This window comes from Ylistrum balloti, unplaced genomic scaffold (genome assembly GCF_031769215.1).
Source record: "Ylistrum balloti isolate Yb309-2 unplaced genomic scaffold, AGI_CSIRO_Ybal_v1 Utg370448, whole genome shotgun sequence".
NCBI lineage: Eukaryota > Metazoa > Mollusca > Bivalvia > Pectinida > Pectinidae > Ylistrum > Ylistrum balloti.
Genome location: NW_026782298.1, coordinates 807,091 through 822,717, shown reverse-complemented (window position 1 = coordinate 822,717; position 15,627 = coordinate 807,091).

Genomic DNA, 15,627 nt, shown 5'->3' with positions numbered 1-15,627 from the left:
AATGTTGTGTCTGTCTACCTCTAGACAGAGAATGTTGGTTTATATAACACGTATTAACAAAGTTGTGTCTGTCTACCTGTAGACGGAGAATGCTGTCTGTCTACCTGTAGACGGAGAATGCTGTCTGTCTACCTGTAGACGGAGAATGTTGGTTTAAATACCACGTATTAACAATGTTGTGTCTGTCTACCTCTAGACAGAGAATGTTGGTTTATATAACACGTATTAACAAAGTTGTGTCTGTCTACCTGTAGACGGAGAATGCTGTCTGTCTACCTGTAGACGGAGAATGCTGTCTGTCTACCTGTAGACGGAGAATGTTGGTTTATATACCACGTATTAACAATGTTGTGTCTGTCTACCTCTGTCTACCTGTAGACGGATAATGTTGGTTTATATACCATGCATTAACAATGTTGTGTCTGTCTACCTGTAGACGGAGAATGCTGTCTGTCTACCTGTAGACGGAGAATGTTGTCTATCTACCTGTAGACGGAGAATGTTGTCTGTCTACCTGTAGACGGAGAATGTTGTCTATCTACCTGTAGACGGAGAATGCTGGTTAACATACCACGTATTAACAACGTTGTTTCAGTGAAGATTGTCGTTTTTTGGTTTTCATTGTTAAATTTTCCTGAAGGTTGATATCCCTCTCCATTTCATATATACACATAAAAAAAGACTTGTATAGGTAGGAAAAGTTTGTCAGGATGACTTGAGTGAGGTATCTCAGATGGACGCCGTTGTCAATCTCTAGTGTCACAAGGTCACCAACCCCAGGAGTCGTTCTCATTATCGTGTCAGGTTTATAACCAAGCCTGATTATTGATACTCTATGGGTTTTGATTGGATAACGTTTATCTTCTGACGTACCCAGCAGTACCTAGGTACAGGTAAGTGATTCCCAACCACTTTGTACCTTATGAATTAAAGCTTCTACTAATCACTTCATCAGTTGTATTTAACACACCTAGCCCATACCATTTACAAATTTCATTTGGAGATGGCTTAATATAAGATTTATAATCTTGTTGCCAGATCCATTTTCAATTTTATAATTTGTGTATGTGTATGTTGTAAATGAAAATCTGAAAATAAAATATTGTTTAAACCAAATTTCATTCCCTATTCTTAGTATACAACTCCTAACCCTCAATACTCATCCCCTTTTTATTCGGATTTACTCTTAAGATAAATGCTGTCGTAAGTTTATAGAGAAACCTGTTTAATATTCTCCTGTGTGCGGTTAGTTCATCAGGGTGTATTTTGTAGTTTATACAGACCGTGTGGTATAATAGGTATGATAAGATATAGGCGACTCATTCACTCATTAACTTTACATTGTTTATCGTACAGACCGGACCAGTTGCCTTTAAACAAATCATCGTAGTCTCCTTTTTTATTATAGTCTCGAAATTGACTTTGTGTTATGTTATCTATACCTTTCCAATGCTTCCCCAGCCTGTTGTATTTAAGTGTCGCAGATGTTTTGTTGTTCGGTTATTTCTTCCAAATATCGATGTTTCCCTGCAGTATCTAAACAGATGATGGATAAAGTCACAGTTCAGGGGTTCGAGAAAAGCAAGTAAGGGAAGAGTTTTGGTCGCTATGGTAATCTCATAGGGAAATATTCGATCTTGTGTGATATGAAGCGTGACGTATTTGAAGGTCGTTAGTAAGCCCGTTGGATAAGCTGTGTGATATGAAGCGTGACGTGTTTGAAGGTCGTTAGTAAGCCCGTTGGATAAGCTGTGTGATATGAAGTGTGACGTGTTTGAAGGTCGTTAGTAAGCCCGATGGATAAGCTGTATGATATGAAGTGTGACGTGTTTGAAGGTCGTTAGTAAGCCTGTTGGATAAGCTGTGTGATATGAAGTATGACGTGTTTGAAGGTCGTTAGTAAGCCTGTTGGCTAAGCTGTGTTATATAAAGCGTGACGTGTTTGAAGGCCGTTAGTAAGCCTGTTGGCTAAGCTGTGTGATATGAAGCGTGACGTGTTTTAAGGTCGTTAGTAAGTCCGATGGATATGCTGTGTGATATGAAGTGTGACGTGTTTGAAGGTCGTTAGTAAGCCCAGTGGATCTGCTGTCAGACATGAAGTGTACAGTGTTTGAAGGTCGTTAGTAAGCCCGATGGATATGCTGTGTGATATGAAGTGTGACGTGTTTGAAGCTCGTTAGTAAGCCCGTTGGATATGCTATATGATATGAAGTGTGACGTGTTTGAAGGTCGTTAGTAAGCCTGTTGGCTAAGCTGTGTGATATGAAGCGTGACGTGTTTGAAGGTCGTTAGTAAGCCCGTTGGATAAGCTGTGTGATATGAAGTGTGACGTGTTTGAAGGTCGTTAGTAAGCCCGATGGATATGCTGTGTGATATGAAATGTGACGTGTTTGAAGGTCGTTAGTAAACCTGTTGGCTAAGCTGTGTGATATAAAGCGTGACGTGTTTGAAGGTCGTTAGTAAGCCCGTTGGATAAGCTGTGTGATATGAAGTATGACGTGTTTGAAGGTCGTTAGTAAGCCTGTTGGCTAAGCTGTGTTATATAAAGCGTGACGTGTTTGAAGGCCGTTAGTAAGCCTGTTGGCTAAGCTGTGTGATATGAAGCGTGACGTGTTTTAAGGTCGTTAGTAAGCCCGATGGATATGCTGTGTGATATGAAGTGTGACGTGTTTGAAGGTCGTTAGTAAGCCCGATGGATCTGCTGTCAGACATGAAGTGTACAGTGTTTGAAGGTCGTTAGTAAGCCCGATGGATATGCTGTGTGATATGAAGTGTGACGTGTTTGAAGCTCGTTAGTAAGCCCGTTGGATATGCTATATGATATGAAGTGTGACGTGTTTGAAGGTCGTTAGTAAGCCCGATGGATAAATTGTGTGATATGAAGTGTGACGTGTTTGAAGGTCGTTAGTAAGCCCGATGGATATGCTGTGTGATATGAAATGTGACGTGTTTGAAGGTCGTTAGTAAACCTGTTGGCTAAGCTGTGTGATATAAAGCGTGACGTGTTTGAAGGTCGTTAGTAAGCCCGTTGGATAAGCTGTGTGATATGACGTGTGACGTGTTTGAAGGTCGTTGGTAATTCTGTTGGATAAGCTGTATGATATGAAGTGTGACGTGTTTTAAGGTCGTTAGTAAGCCCGATGGATATGCTGTGTGATATGAAGTGTGACGTGTTTGAAGTTCGTTAGTAAGCCCGATGGATATGCTGTGTGATATGAAGTGTGACGTGTTTGAAGGTCGTTAGTAAGCCCGATGGATAAGCTGTATGATATGAAGTGTGACGTGTTTGAAGGTCGTTAGTAAGCCTGTTGGATAAGCTGTGTGATATGAAGTATGACGTGTTTGAAGGTCGTTAGTAAGCCTGTTGGCTAAGCTGTGTGATATAAAGCGTGACGTGTTTGAAGTTCGTTAGTAAGCCCGATGGATATGATGTGTGATATGAAGTGTGACGTGTTTTAAGGTCGTTAGTAAGCCCGATGGATTTGCTGTGTGATATGAAGTGTGGCTTGTTTGAAGGTCGTTAGTAAGCCCGATGGATTTGCTGTGTGATATGAAGTGTGGCTTGTTTGAAGGTCGTTAGTAAGCCCGATGGATTTGCTGTGTGATATGAAGTGTGGCGTGTTTGAAGTTCGTTAGTAAGCCCGATGGATTTGCTGTGTGATATGAAGTGGATTTGTTAAGGTACATGAGTTGTACAATCTTCAATGACAAGACGCAGAACAAGGGGGCGGGGATTAACTGTGTGACCAAATCAGATTACATAATTATCTTTATATCTAGCAGGCTTGTTTAAAAGACATATTTAGAATTACATACAGCACAGCCAATGGACGAAGTAAACTGCATCAAACACCTGTTTCGTTCATCTCTTCATTGTCGAGGAGGCCACGGAAAATCAAAACAGGCGAAAATGAAGATAGGAAGGTGTGTTAATCTTTCAAGTCTATCTGAAGTCAAACACGTGTATACACTATGAATTATGAAACTTAACGAATACTTGCAACGTGACATGTTACGGTTCATCTCGTGGACTTATGTCCAACAGAATAAAATCTACCAACTGCAATATCAATGCATGATCTTATGTGTCGTTTTTCATAGTGTAATACACCGCTATAGTATGTGCCGCCACGTACGTATAGGTATAAAATAGGATGCTAAGGGTCCAGGAACTCAGGGGCACGTGCACGGACGAAACATCAAATGATTGTTGTAGAGATGTTCATGTTACTGACAATCACCCTGGTGCATGTTTATAGATAACCGTGTCAAACTTTATCACATCCTTAATTACGTCACTATTCCACCATTCTTAGGCTGTCACGCCATCCATGGTTCTAATGACGACACGCCATAGAGTCGAAACTTGTCAACTTCATTTAAGAAAGCCAATCAAAACAGCGACACATTGTAATGGTCATCTTTACCTAATGACAACACACCAAGGTAAGGTAACGTCCATTTGTATGTCGTAATATCCTCATCAAATGGTAGGTAACATTTGTTTGATGTGTTGGTGTCTCATATGCTGACGCTGTTACATCTCGTTTCATGCGGATGTGTATGCAGGAGTGGGTATCTTGTTTAATATATATATATATGTGTGATAGAATGTACAATAAATTCAGAAAAAAGCAAAAAAAAAAAAAAAAAATTTAATGAGACATGGTTTATCGCTTTTAGGCAGTGGTTATTTCATACTATCATACCTTTCCAATGATGATATAATTTTGTAGCGATGTTTTCTGGCCACTGTTTCGGACGTAAGTGAAGCGAAGGTTGAATAAGTTGACATATTTTCCATCCAACAAATTTCCAGTACATTACTGTTTTTATTGATTTGATTTTATAAATGGATCTCGCTAGAAAACACATATAAAGGTAAACACAATCGAAGCAGCCGATTCAAAATGGCGTCGTATTGTTGTCAAGAGTAATGTCAAATTATCTGGCACGGTTGTTCAAAGGCTGGTCAGAGATAACTAGTGGTTTGTAAAAGTGTTCAAACATGATGTTTTTTAAAGAAAGGAAGCTTTCTTTATCATTTCACAGCTGTATGTTTGTTAAGACAGGTCAGACTGATGTATTGTCAATGTTGTTTTAATTGTTTATTTGGTTGCAATAATTTGAAGTTTTCACTAACCACTGGTCAACTCCAATTGACTCTGGAAAAACCAGTGCACGATGTCAAAGAACCGCAAATATTTCACGAACCCTTTTTAAATATAAACTTTATTTATTTTACAACAAATGCGAAACAAGTTGGCCCAGATGTAAGCGCGCGAGGGGTCTTATTGTAGGAGGAAACCGGAATACCCGGAGAAAACCTTTTTGACAGCCATCTTACCCAGTTTGCCGCTAAAACGCTCCCAGAGTACATTGCGGCACTACAATCACGGTTTGTGTGTGTTAAGGAACGATAACTCGGGTAGAGATTGAAAAACCGTCAGAATACGTCACAAAGTGTTAAAGTTTGCTGTAACAATGTTTACACGATTTTATTTAATGAGTCAATTAGTCACTAAACCACTCATCGTTTATTAGGAGTTTATGATAAATCATATTTTGTGATTTTCGAAGGCTTTCGATCGTTTTGGCGCCATGGGCAAAATATGGCATCACGGAAAAGTTGTTGAAATGGTTTGAACATTACCTATTGCAAAGAAAAAAGTCACCTGTTATGAAAATATGCACTTCTTTAGAAAATGTTCTAAAAGGTGGTGTTCCACAGCTCCAGTTATCTGGTTGTTTGACTGGTCCTTGGTGATACTGCATTAGCATGTTCAGCTACAAAACAATAGCACTGAAATAAATTATAAATTTTGATTGAGAGCAGCTAGAACTGGTCTAAAAAATGGTTGATTGTTTAAATACACAGAATACCAAATCACTGTTGAAAATCTTTATCTTATGAAACAAAATTTAATTTTGACGGAAACTCGATTCCGATAGTCGATTCTTACATTAGTGGGGACATAAATGGAGTTGTCATATCTCTATCATTATGCAAGAATTACACGTGTATAACAGGTTTGTCTCGTAAATCTCGTTCATATTATCTATTTAACTGATAATACTTAAAGCAGCGAATAATGTACAGATAACTCGGTCAGTCAGGAAATTCGCCTATCTTACGTCTCTTCTTCCCCTCTAAATGTCGGATATATTTTAAGAAATAGAGAAGACAATTATATTCCTCACAATGTTATGCGCCTAGTTGATGACCTCGTTTTGATTTCTGAGTCCGTTATCTAGTTTCCGTTTCACTTTCTATTCAAAAAATTCTGAAACCTTGTAACATATATCATGTACTGGTCGTTGTAAGGTCAGTGAAAGGTCATTGTAAGGTTTTACCAATGCTTTGCATTTGTATACTTGTATTATGGAGAGGACATTGATAAGTTGTGATAACCTGTGTCCGATCTATCTGTATACTTGTATTATGGAGGGGACATTGATAAGTTGTGATAACCTGCGTCCGATCTATCTGTATACTTGTGTTATGGAGAAGACATTGATAAGTTGTGATAACATGCGTCCGATCTATCTGTATACTTGTATTATGGAGGGGACATTGATAAGTTGTGATAACCTGCGTCCGATCTATTTGTATGCTTGTATTATGGAGGGGACATTGATAAGTTGTGATAACTTGCGTCCGATCTATTTGTATGCTTGTGTTATGGAGAAGACATTGATAAGTTGTGATAACATGCGTCCGATCTATTTGTATACTTGTGTTATGGAGAAGACATTAATAGGTTGTGATAACCTGTGTCCGATCTATTTGTATACTTGTGTTATGGAGAAGACATTGATAAGTTGTGATAACCTGTGTCCGATATATTTGTATACTTGTGTTATGCAGGGGACATTGACAAGTTGTGATAACATGCGTCCGATCTATTTGTATACTTGTGTTATGGAGAAGACATTGATAAGTTGTGATAACCTGTGTCCGATATATTTGTATACTTGTGTTATGCAGGGGACATTGATAAGTTGTGATAACATGCGTCCGATCTATTTGTATACTTGTGTTATGGAGGGGACATTGATAAGTTGTGATAACCTGCGTGCGATCTATTTGTATAATTGTATTATGGAGAGGACATTGATAAGTTGTGATAACATGTGTCCGATCTATCTGTATACTTGTGTTATGCAGGGGACATTGATAAGTTGTGATAACTTGCGTCCGATCTATCTGTATACTTGTGTTATGGAGAGGACATTGATAAGTTGTGATAACCTGCGTCCGATCTATTTGTATACTTGTATTATGGAGGGGACATTGATAAGTTGTGATAACCTGCGTCCGATCTATTTGTATACTTGTATTATGGAGAAAACATTGATAAGTTGTGATAACCTGCGTCCGATCTATTTGTATACTTGTGTTATGCACGGGACATTGATAAGTTGTGATAACCTGTGTCCGATCTATTTGTATACTTGTATTATGGAGGGGACATTGATAAGTTGTGATAACCTGCGTCCGATCTATTTGTATACTTGTATTATGGAGGGGACATTGATAAGTTGTGATAACCTGCGTCCGATCTATTTGTATACTTGTATTATGGAGAAAACATTGATAAGTTGTGCTAACATGCGTCCGATCAATCTGTATACTTGTGTTATGGAGAGGACATTGATAAGTTGTGATAACTTGCGTCCGATCTATTTGTATACTTGTGTTATGGAGAGGACATTGATAAGTTGTGATAACCTGTGTCCGATCTATTTGTATACTTGTATGTTGGAGAGGACATTGATAAGTTGTGATAACCTGTGTCCGATCTATCTGTATACTTGTATGTTGGAGAGGACATTGATAAGTTGTGATAACATGCGTCCGATCTATTCATATACTTGTGTTATGGAGAGGACATTGATAAGTTGTGATAACTTGCATCCGATCTATTTGTATACTTGTGTTATGGAGAGGACATTGATAAGTTGTGATAACCTGTGTCCGATCTATTTGTATACTCGTATGTTGGAGAGGACATTGATAAGTTGTGATAACTTGCATCCGATCTATTTGTATACTTGTGTTATGGAGAGGACATTGATAAGTTGTGATAACTTGCATCCGATCTATTTGTATACTTGTGTTATGGAGAGGACATTGATAAGTTGTGATAACCTGTGTCCGATCTATTTGTATACTCGTATGTTGGAGAGGACATTGATAAGTTGTGATAACTTGCATCCGATTTTTTTCATATATATTGTTTTACAATACAACTGCTTTCAACTCGGATTCAACCGCTGTTTTTACGATGCTGCTCTCTGTATAAGTTTAACCTCCATTCCTTGTATTAAGTCTGGTAAACCTGATTGCCAGGAACGGAACACAGTTCCCACGATACTCTTTTGTCGTGGTTCTTGTCTCGCAAGTAAGACATAAATAAATTCGGAGTGTTCTTGTGTCCTCCTCGAGATGTTTTGGTATTTCTACAATAGGTAGTAGGGTGAATGTTTTAACAGAGAATAACATACTCTTTAACTTATCATTAATCAATCAGTGTTAATATTTACAGCACGAAATGTCAGCTCAACCAAACAACGACGCTGAACCAGAAACAACCCCTGTCATGAAACCAGTACATACTCATCAACTTATATACAATGTGGACGAATGGCCACCAATCGCTATAGCAATATCTGTAGCGTGTCAGGTGAGGTTCGGCGATGCGTTTGAATCATTACACCATATAGGTTCAGTATTAATGTATTAAACACCAATGGTACATCCATCATCGTCAACTAACTGTACCCACTCTAAATTAAACGACCAGGAATATTGTTTTCATCCCAACTTTTGGGAAAATCAAAATAATTATTGCTGACCACCTACACAAGTTCATTTAAAACCACCAATATGAATCATCAATTCATTAGGGACCAGCAAAATAAATAAGAATTTATCTATAAACAATTTGTGCAATATTCATTTCTCACGTTGACTATGTTAACCTTTGTTGATCATTCTGACGTTGACTGTGGATATCTTTGTTGATCATTCTGACGTTGACTGTGTAAACCTTTGTTGGTCATTCTGACGTTGACTGTGTAAACCTTTGTCGATCATTCTGACGTTGACTGTGTAAACCTTTGTCGATCATTCTGACGTTGACTGTGTAAACCTTTGTCGATCATTCTGACGTTGACTGTGTAAACCTGTGTCGATCATTCTGACGTTGACTGTGCAAACCTTTGTTGACCATTCTGACGTTGACTGTGTAAACCTTTGTTGATCATTCTGACGTTGACTGTGTAAACCTTTGTTGATCATTCTGACGTTGACTGTGTAAACCTTTGTCGATCATTCTGACGTTGACTGTGTAAACCTTTGTCGATCATTCTGACGTTGACTGTGTAAACCTGTGTCGATCATTCTGACGTTGACTGTGGATATCTTTGTTGATCATTCTGACGTTGACTGTGCTAACCTTTGTTGATCATTCTGACGTTGACTGTGGATATCTTTGTCGATCATTCTGACGTTGACTGTGCAAACCTTTGTTGATCATTCTGACGTTGACTGTGGATATCTTTGTCGATCATTCTGACGTTGACTGTGCTAACCTTTGTTGATCATTCTGACGTTGACTATGTTAACCTTTGTTGATCATTCTGACGTTGACTGTGTGAACCTTTGTTGATCATTCTGACGTTGACTGTGCAAACCTTTGTTGATCATTCTGACGTTGACTGTGGATATCTTTGTTGATCATTCTGACGTTGACTGTGCTAACCTTTGTTGATCATTCTGACGTTGACTATGTTAACCTTTGTTGATCATTCTGACGTTGACTGTGTGAACCTTTGTTGATCATTCTGACGTTGACTGTGCTAACCTTTGTTGAACATTCTGACGTTGACTGTGCTAACCTTTGTTGATCATTCTGACGTTGACTATGTAAACCTTTGTTGATCATTCTGACGTTGACTGTGCTAACCTTTGTTGATCATTCTGACGTTGACTGTGTAAACCTTTGTCGATCATTCTGACGTTGACTGTGTAAACCTTTGTTGATCATTCTGACGTTGACTGTGCAAACCTTTGTTGACCATTCTGACGTTGACTGTGCTAACCTTTGTTGATCATTCTGACGTTGACTGTGTAAACCTTTGTCGATCATTCTGACGTTGACTGTGTAAACCTTTGTTGATCATTCTGACGTTGACTGTGCAAACCTTTGTTGACCATTCTGACGTTGACTGTGTAAACCTTTGTTGATCATTCTGACGTTGACTGTGTAAATCTTTGTCGATCATTCTGACGTTGACTGTGCAAACCTTTGTCGATCATTCTGACGTTGACTATGTTAACCTTTGTTGATCATTCTGACGTTGACTGTGGATATCTTTGTTGATCATTCTGACGTTGACTGTGTAAACCTTTTGTCGATCATTCTGACGTTGACTGTGTAAACCTTTGTCGATCATTCTGACGTTGACTGTGTAAACCTGTGTCGATCATTCTGACGTTGACTGTGCAAACCTTTGTTGACCATTCTGACGTTGACTGTGTAAACCTTTGTTGATCATTCTGACGTTGACTGTGGATATCTTTGTTGATCATTCTGACGTTGACTGTGTGAACCTTTGTTGATCATTCTGACGTTGACTGTGCTAACCTTTGTTGAACATTCTGACGTTGACTGTGCTAACCTTTGTTGAACATTCTGACGTTGACTGTGCAAACCTTTGTTGACCATTCTGACGTTGACTGTGTAAACCTTTGTTGATCATTCTGACGTTGACTGTGGATATCTTTGTTGATCATTCTGACGTTGACTGTGTGAACCTTTGTTGATCATTCTGACGTTGACTGTGCTAACCTTTGTTGAACATTCTGACGTTGACTGTGCTAACCTTTGTTGAACATTCTGACGTTGACTGTGCTAACCTTTGTCGATCATTCTGACGTTGACTGTGTGAACCTTTGTTGATCATTCTGACGTTGACTGTGTGAACCTTTGTTGATCATTCTGACGTTGACTGTGTAAACCTTTGTTGATCATTCTGACGTTGACTGTGTAAACCTTTGTTGATCATTCTGACGTTGACTGTGTAAACCTTTGTTGATCATTCTGACGTTGACTGTGTGAACCTTTGTTGATCATTCTGACGTTGACTGTGTAAACCTTTGTTGAACATTCTGACGTTGACTGTGTAAACCTTTGTTGGTCATTCTGACGTTGACTGTGTAAACCTTTGTCGATCATTCTGACGTTGACTGTGTAAACCTTTGTCGATCATTCTGACGTTGACTGTGTGAACCTTTGTTGATCATTCTGACGTTGACTGTGTAAACCTTTGTCAATCATTCTGACGTTGACTGTGTAAACCTTTGTCGATCATTCTGACGTTGACTGTGTAAACCTTTGTCGATCATTCTGACGTTGACTGTGTAAACCTTTGTCGATCATTCTGACGTTGACTGTGTAAACCTTTGTCGATCATTCTGACGTTGACTGTGTAAACCTTTGTCGATCATTCTGACGTTGACTGTGTAAACCTTTGTTGATCATTCTGACGTTGACTGTGTAAACCTTTGTCGATCATTCTGACGTTGACTGTGTAAACCTTTGTTGATCATTCTGACGTTGACTGTGTAAACCTTTGTTGACCATTCTGACGTTGACTGTGTGAAACTTTGTCGATCATTCTGACGTTGACTGTGTAAACCTTTGTTGACCATTCTGACGTTGACTGTGTGAACCTTTGTCGATCATTCTGACGTTGACTGTGTAAACCTTTGTCGATCATTCTGACGTTGACTGTGTAAACCTTTGTCGATCATTCTGACGTTGACTGTGCAAACCTTTGTTGACCATTCTGACGTTGACTGTGTAAACCTTTGTTGATCATTCTGACGTTGACTGTGCAAACCTTTGTCGATCATTCTGACGTTGACTGTGTAATCCTTTGTCGATCATTCTGACGTTGACTGTGTAAACCTTTGTCGATCATTCTGACGTTGACTGTGTAAACCTTTGTCGATCATTCTGACGTTGACTGTGTAAACCTTTGTTGAACATTCTGACGTTGACTGTGTAAACCTTTGTCGATCATTCTGACGTTGACTGTGTAAACCTTTGTCGATCATTCTGACGTTGACTGTGTAAACCTTTGTCGATCATTCTGACGTTGACTGTGTAAACCTTTGTTGATCATTCTGATGTTGACTGTGTTGATCTTTGTTGAACATTCTGACGTTGACTGTGTAAACCTTTGTCGATCATTCTGACGTTGACTGTGTAAACCTTTGTTGACCATTCTGACGTTGACTGTGTAAAACTTTGTTGAACATTCTGACGTTGACTGTGTAAACCTTTGTTGACCATTCTGACGTTGACTGTGTAAAACTTTGTTGAACATTCTGACGTTGACTGTGTAAACCTTTGTTGATCATTCTGACGTTGACTGTGTGAACCTTTGTCGATCATTCTGACGTTGACTGTGTAAACCTTTGTTGATCATTCTGACGTTGACTGTGTGAAACTTTGTCGATCATTCTGACGTTGACTGTGTAAACCTTTGTCGATCATTCTGACGTTGACTGTGTAAACCTTTGTCGATCATTCTAACGTTGACTGTGTAAACCTTTGTCGATCATTCTGACGTTGACTGTGTAAACCTTTGTTGATCATTCTGACGTTGACTGTGTAGATCGTTGCTGATTTTTTGATGAACTCTGATGTTACAGCATCTACTTGGCTGTCTTGGAGGAATTGTGACACTAACCTACACCGTCAGTGACGCTGTTTGTCTCTCCAACGTCGACCCGATCCGCTCCAAGATATTCTGTTCGTCTTTGTTTATGATCGGACTGTCTACTGTTGTACAGAGCCTCGTAGGAATAAGGTAAAACACCACACGAACCCCGTACTGCAGGTACAAAAATGTTCATATTGAGAACTTGTGTTTCTTGCCAAGTACCTAATGTCTCACCTCCAGTTCGACAACCCCATCAAAGTACTTTCTTAAATGATATATTCCCCTGAAAAAATCCATCAAACTTTGCTTCTGGTATTGATTTTTGAAAGCTTACATTTATAAAAGTTGTGACTTTATGAAAATTGTTACGACCGGAAGTAAAGAATAATTTAACAAAATATAAATCCTAGGTAATATCCAAGGCTTTTGTGTTTGGATACACTGTGTTACCAATAGTTGTTCTTTTAATATAATTCGTTATGATTCGGTTTTAAACGCCATCAACGTCAACGTTTTCACGTTGCTGGAGTCCGTACTTAAGTATAAATCTGAAAGTTTTGGAGCAGAATTCAATTTGCATGAATTATCATCAGAAACAAGAAATCTGAAATACGTGAGTGCTGACTTGGTGGATCACTTTTCTTGAAGTTTTTGTCTTTTTGATTTTCGAAAAACAAATGAATAGATGAAATACTACTGCCCATTCATTCTTTTTTTTATTTTGAAAACAATTCACAAATAGTTTTCTAGCTAAGCATAAATTATTGAAAAGAGTTAGATTTCGAAACATTGTCAAATAAAGGATTTAAACATTTTCTTAAAGCCAATATATAACAGGTGATATGGAGATTTCCAGCTGTCGGATCAAATTGAAAATTAAAAGTTACATACTTCAGGTTTGCTGGCAGTAACGTACAAATGTATGGCCAGCTAATTTAGGCCAGTTAACTAGAATTATCACGCACAAATGACATAGTTTGTAATTTTAAACACGAATATCTCTTGGTTTTATTCGTCACATTGAATATTAAGTGAAACAGCACCATGCATGCAAATAACTCTACAACCACCTCGACGATTCCGTGACATCCATATAAGAAATACACCAAAGGGAGGACGGTGGGATTTTCCCGATATTTCCAATTTACGCTTGATTCAGAACTGCTTATTATTAAAGTAATCATCACAGGCTAGACAAACTACTTATTAAACAGATCGGATGATTGGAACATCGAGAAATGCGGTTTTACTTGTTACGTTTTCACTTTTTATTAAAGATTTTAACATCGCAACGCATTAAAATATTACAGTGAACTCGTATGTTTCATTATGCTATATGTAACTAGTCAGTAATTGCTTTATTGCAAGATGAGCTTTTGTAACGATTATACATAATTCATAGAAAATGTGAAACATACACTTTAGGCGTTACCTGAAACTGTGATACAGGTTATATGTCATATGACATTTAACGTATCTTTACAGAAAAAAACCCACTAACGAATAGATACCTTGATTCCTCTTTAAAAGATCAGACTTGTGTAACGTATATTATTTAGGGGATTTTCTAGTTTAAGATTAGGGTTGCAGGGTTGGATAATACACAAATACAAACACAAAATATTTCAATACTACACATGTAAATATTACTTCTAAATGTTAAATTCGTCATGTGTAACGTAACGATAGCACACTGGTAAGCTCTCTGCTCTCAACTACGAAGGTCCCCAGATCGAAACCCCAGTTGCCATCGTGTTGTTTTTTTTTTCCCCCAAAAAGAAATTAACTTGACGTGATATTGAATCTTTCACGACATTTTTTTCTTTTTTTTTCGTCTTGCGAAATCATTTAAAACAGTGAAACAATTAATTCGTTGTTTGTTTGAAACGGTAAATTAAATGTTGGCATTAAACATTTTATTCTCGCATGGTTCCCAATCACTAAAACTTTAGTGCATCTCTAACGCATGCGAGTTTTTCCTCACCAACAACCAAAAAAGTATAATTACAATAGTTATTTTTACACTCTCAATTCAGTTAAATCAATTATCAATAAGACAGACATATTACATATCAAATGTTTTTAGGAATGAGGTTTACGTAATTTAAACATACTTCATTCCCGTTTAATTAACCCTGCCTGTTCTCTTGATTACGGCCTTTTTAGAGCAAATTGGTGTAATACAGCTGAATGTGCATCAGGTAACCCATATGACGACTTTCATTACAATATTTGTGTTTGTACCCTATACAATCAGAACCGAACTCTCTAAATAAACCAGTTACAACCTATCCGTGAGAATTGCATTATCATTTACTCATTTATGGCGATCCGAAATTAAGCAAAGATGATAATATCTTAATTGCAAAGAAGCCAAAATGAGCTATGGGATTGAAGGTGACTATCTCTCTCTCTCAATTTCCACACAAGATATAATTTACCCTAAAGTGTGTTATAATAATTAAATAAAAACTGGCTTGTCGTGACTTTCTTCCATCGTCCGAGGACTTCATTTGTGTAAACCGATAACAAATACCTGTCGTAATCGTCAATGTCTCGAGGTTGTCACGTGAAACCAATCTAAATAAAAACACCTTGACATTCATTCTCAGGAGTGCTAGATCACACATCGTATCGACAGGATACAATTAGAAGTTAAATAAAGAAATTTAAAGACAGAACCTGTTGGAATCACACATCTCATGTAGTTTAACTTTTTGTACAGTCAATAACGGGAAATTCATTCATAAATACCATGAAATGAAGACACGGTTGACATACGCTCACAAGGACCCCGAATAGTGTTAAAAAACCCAGTATAGTGTAACACAAATTGCACGCCCGCATTCATAGAAGCGCGTATGTGTAGAGATTAGGAGAACGCTCTTT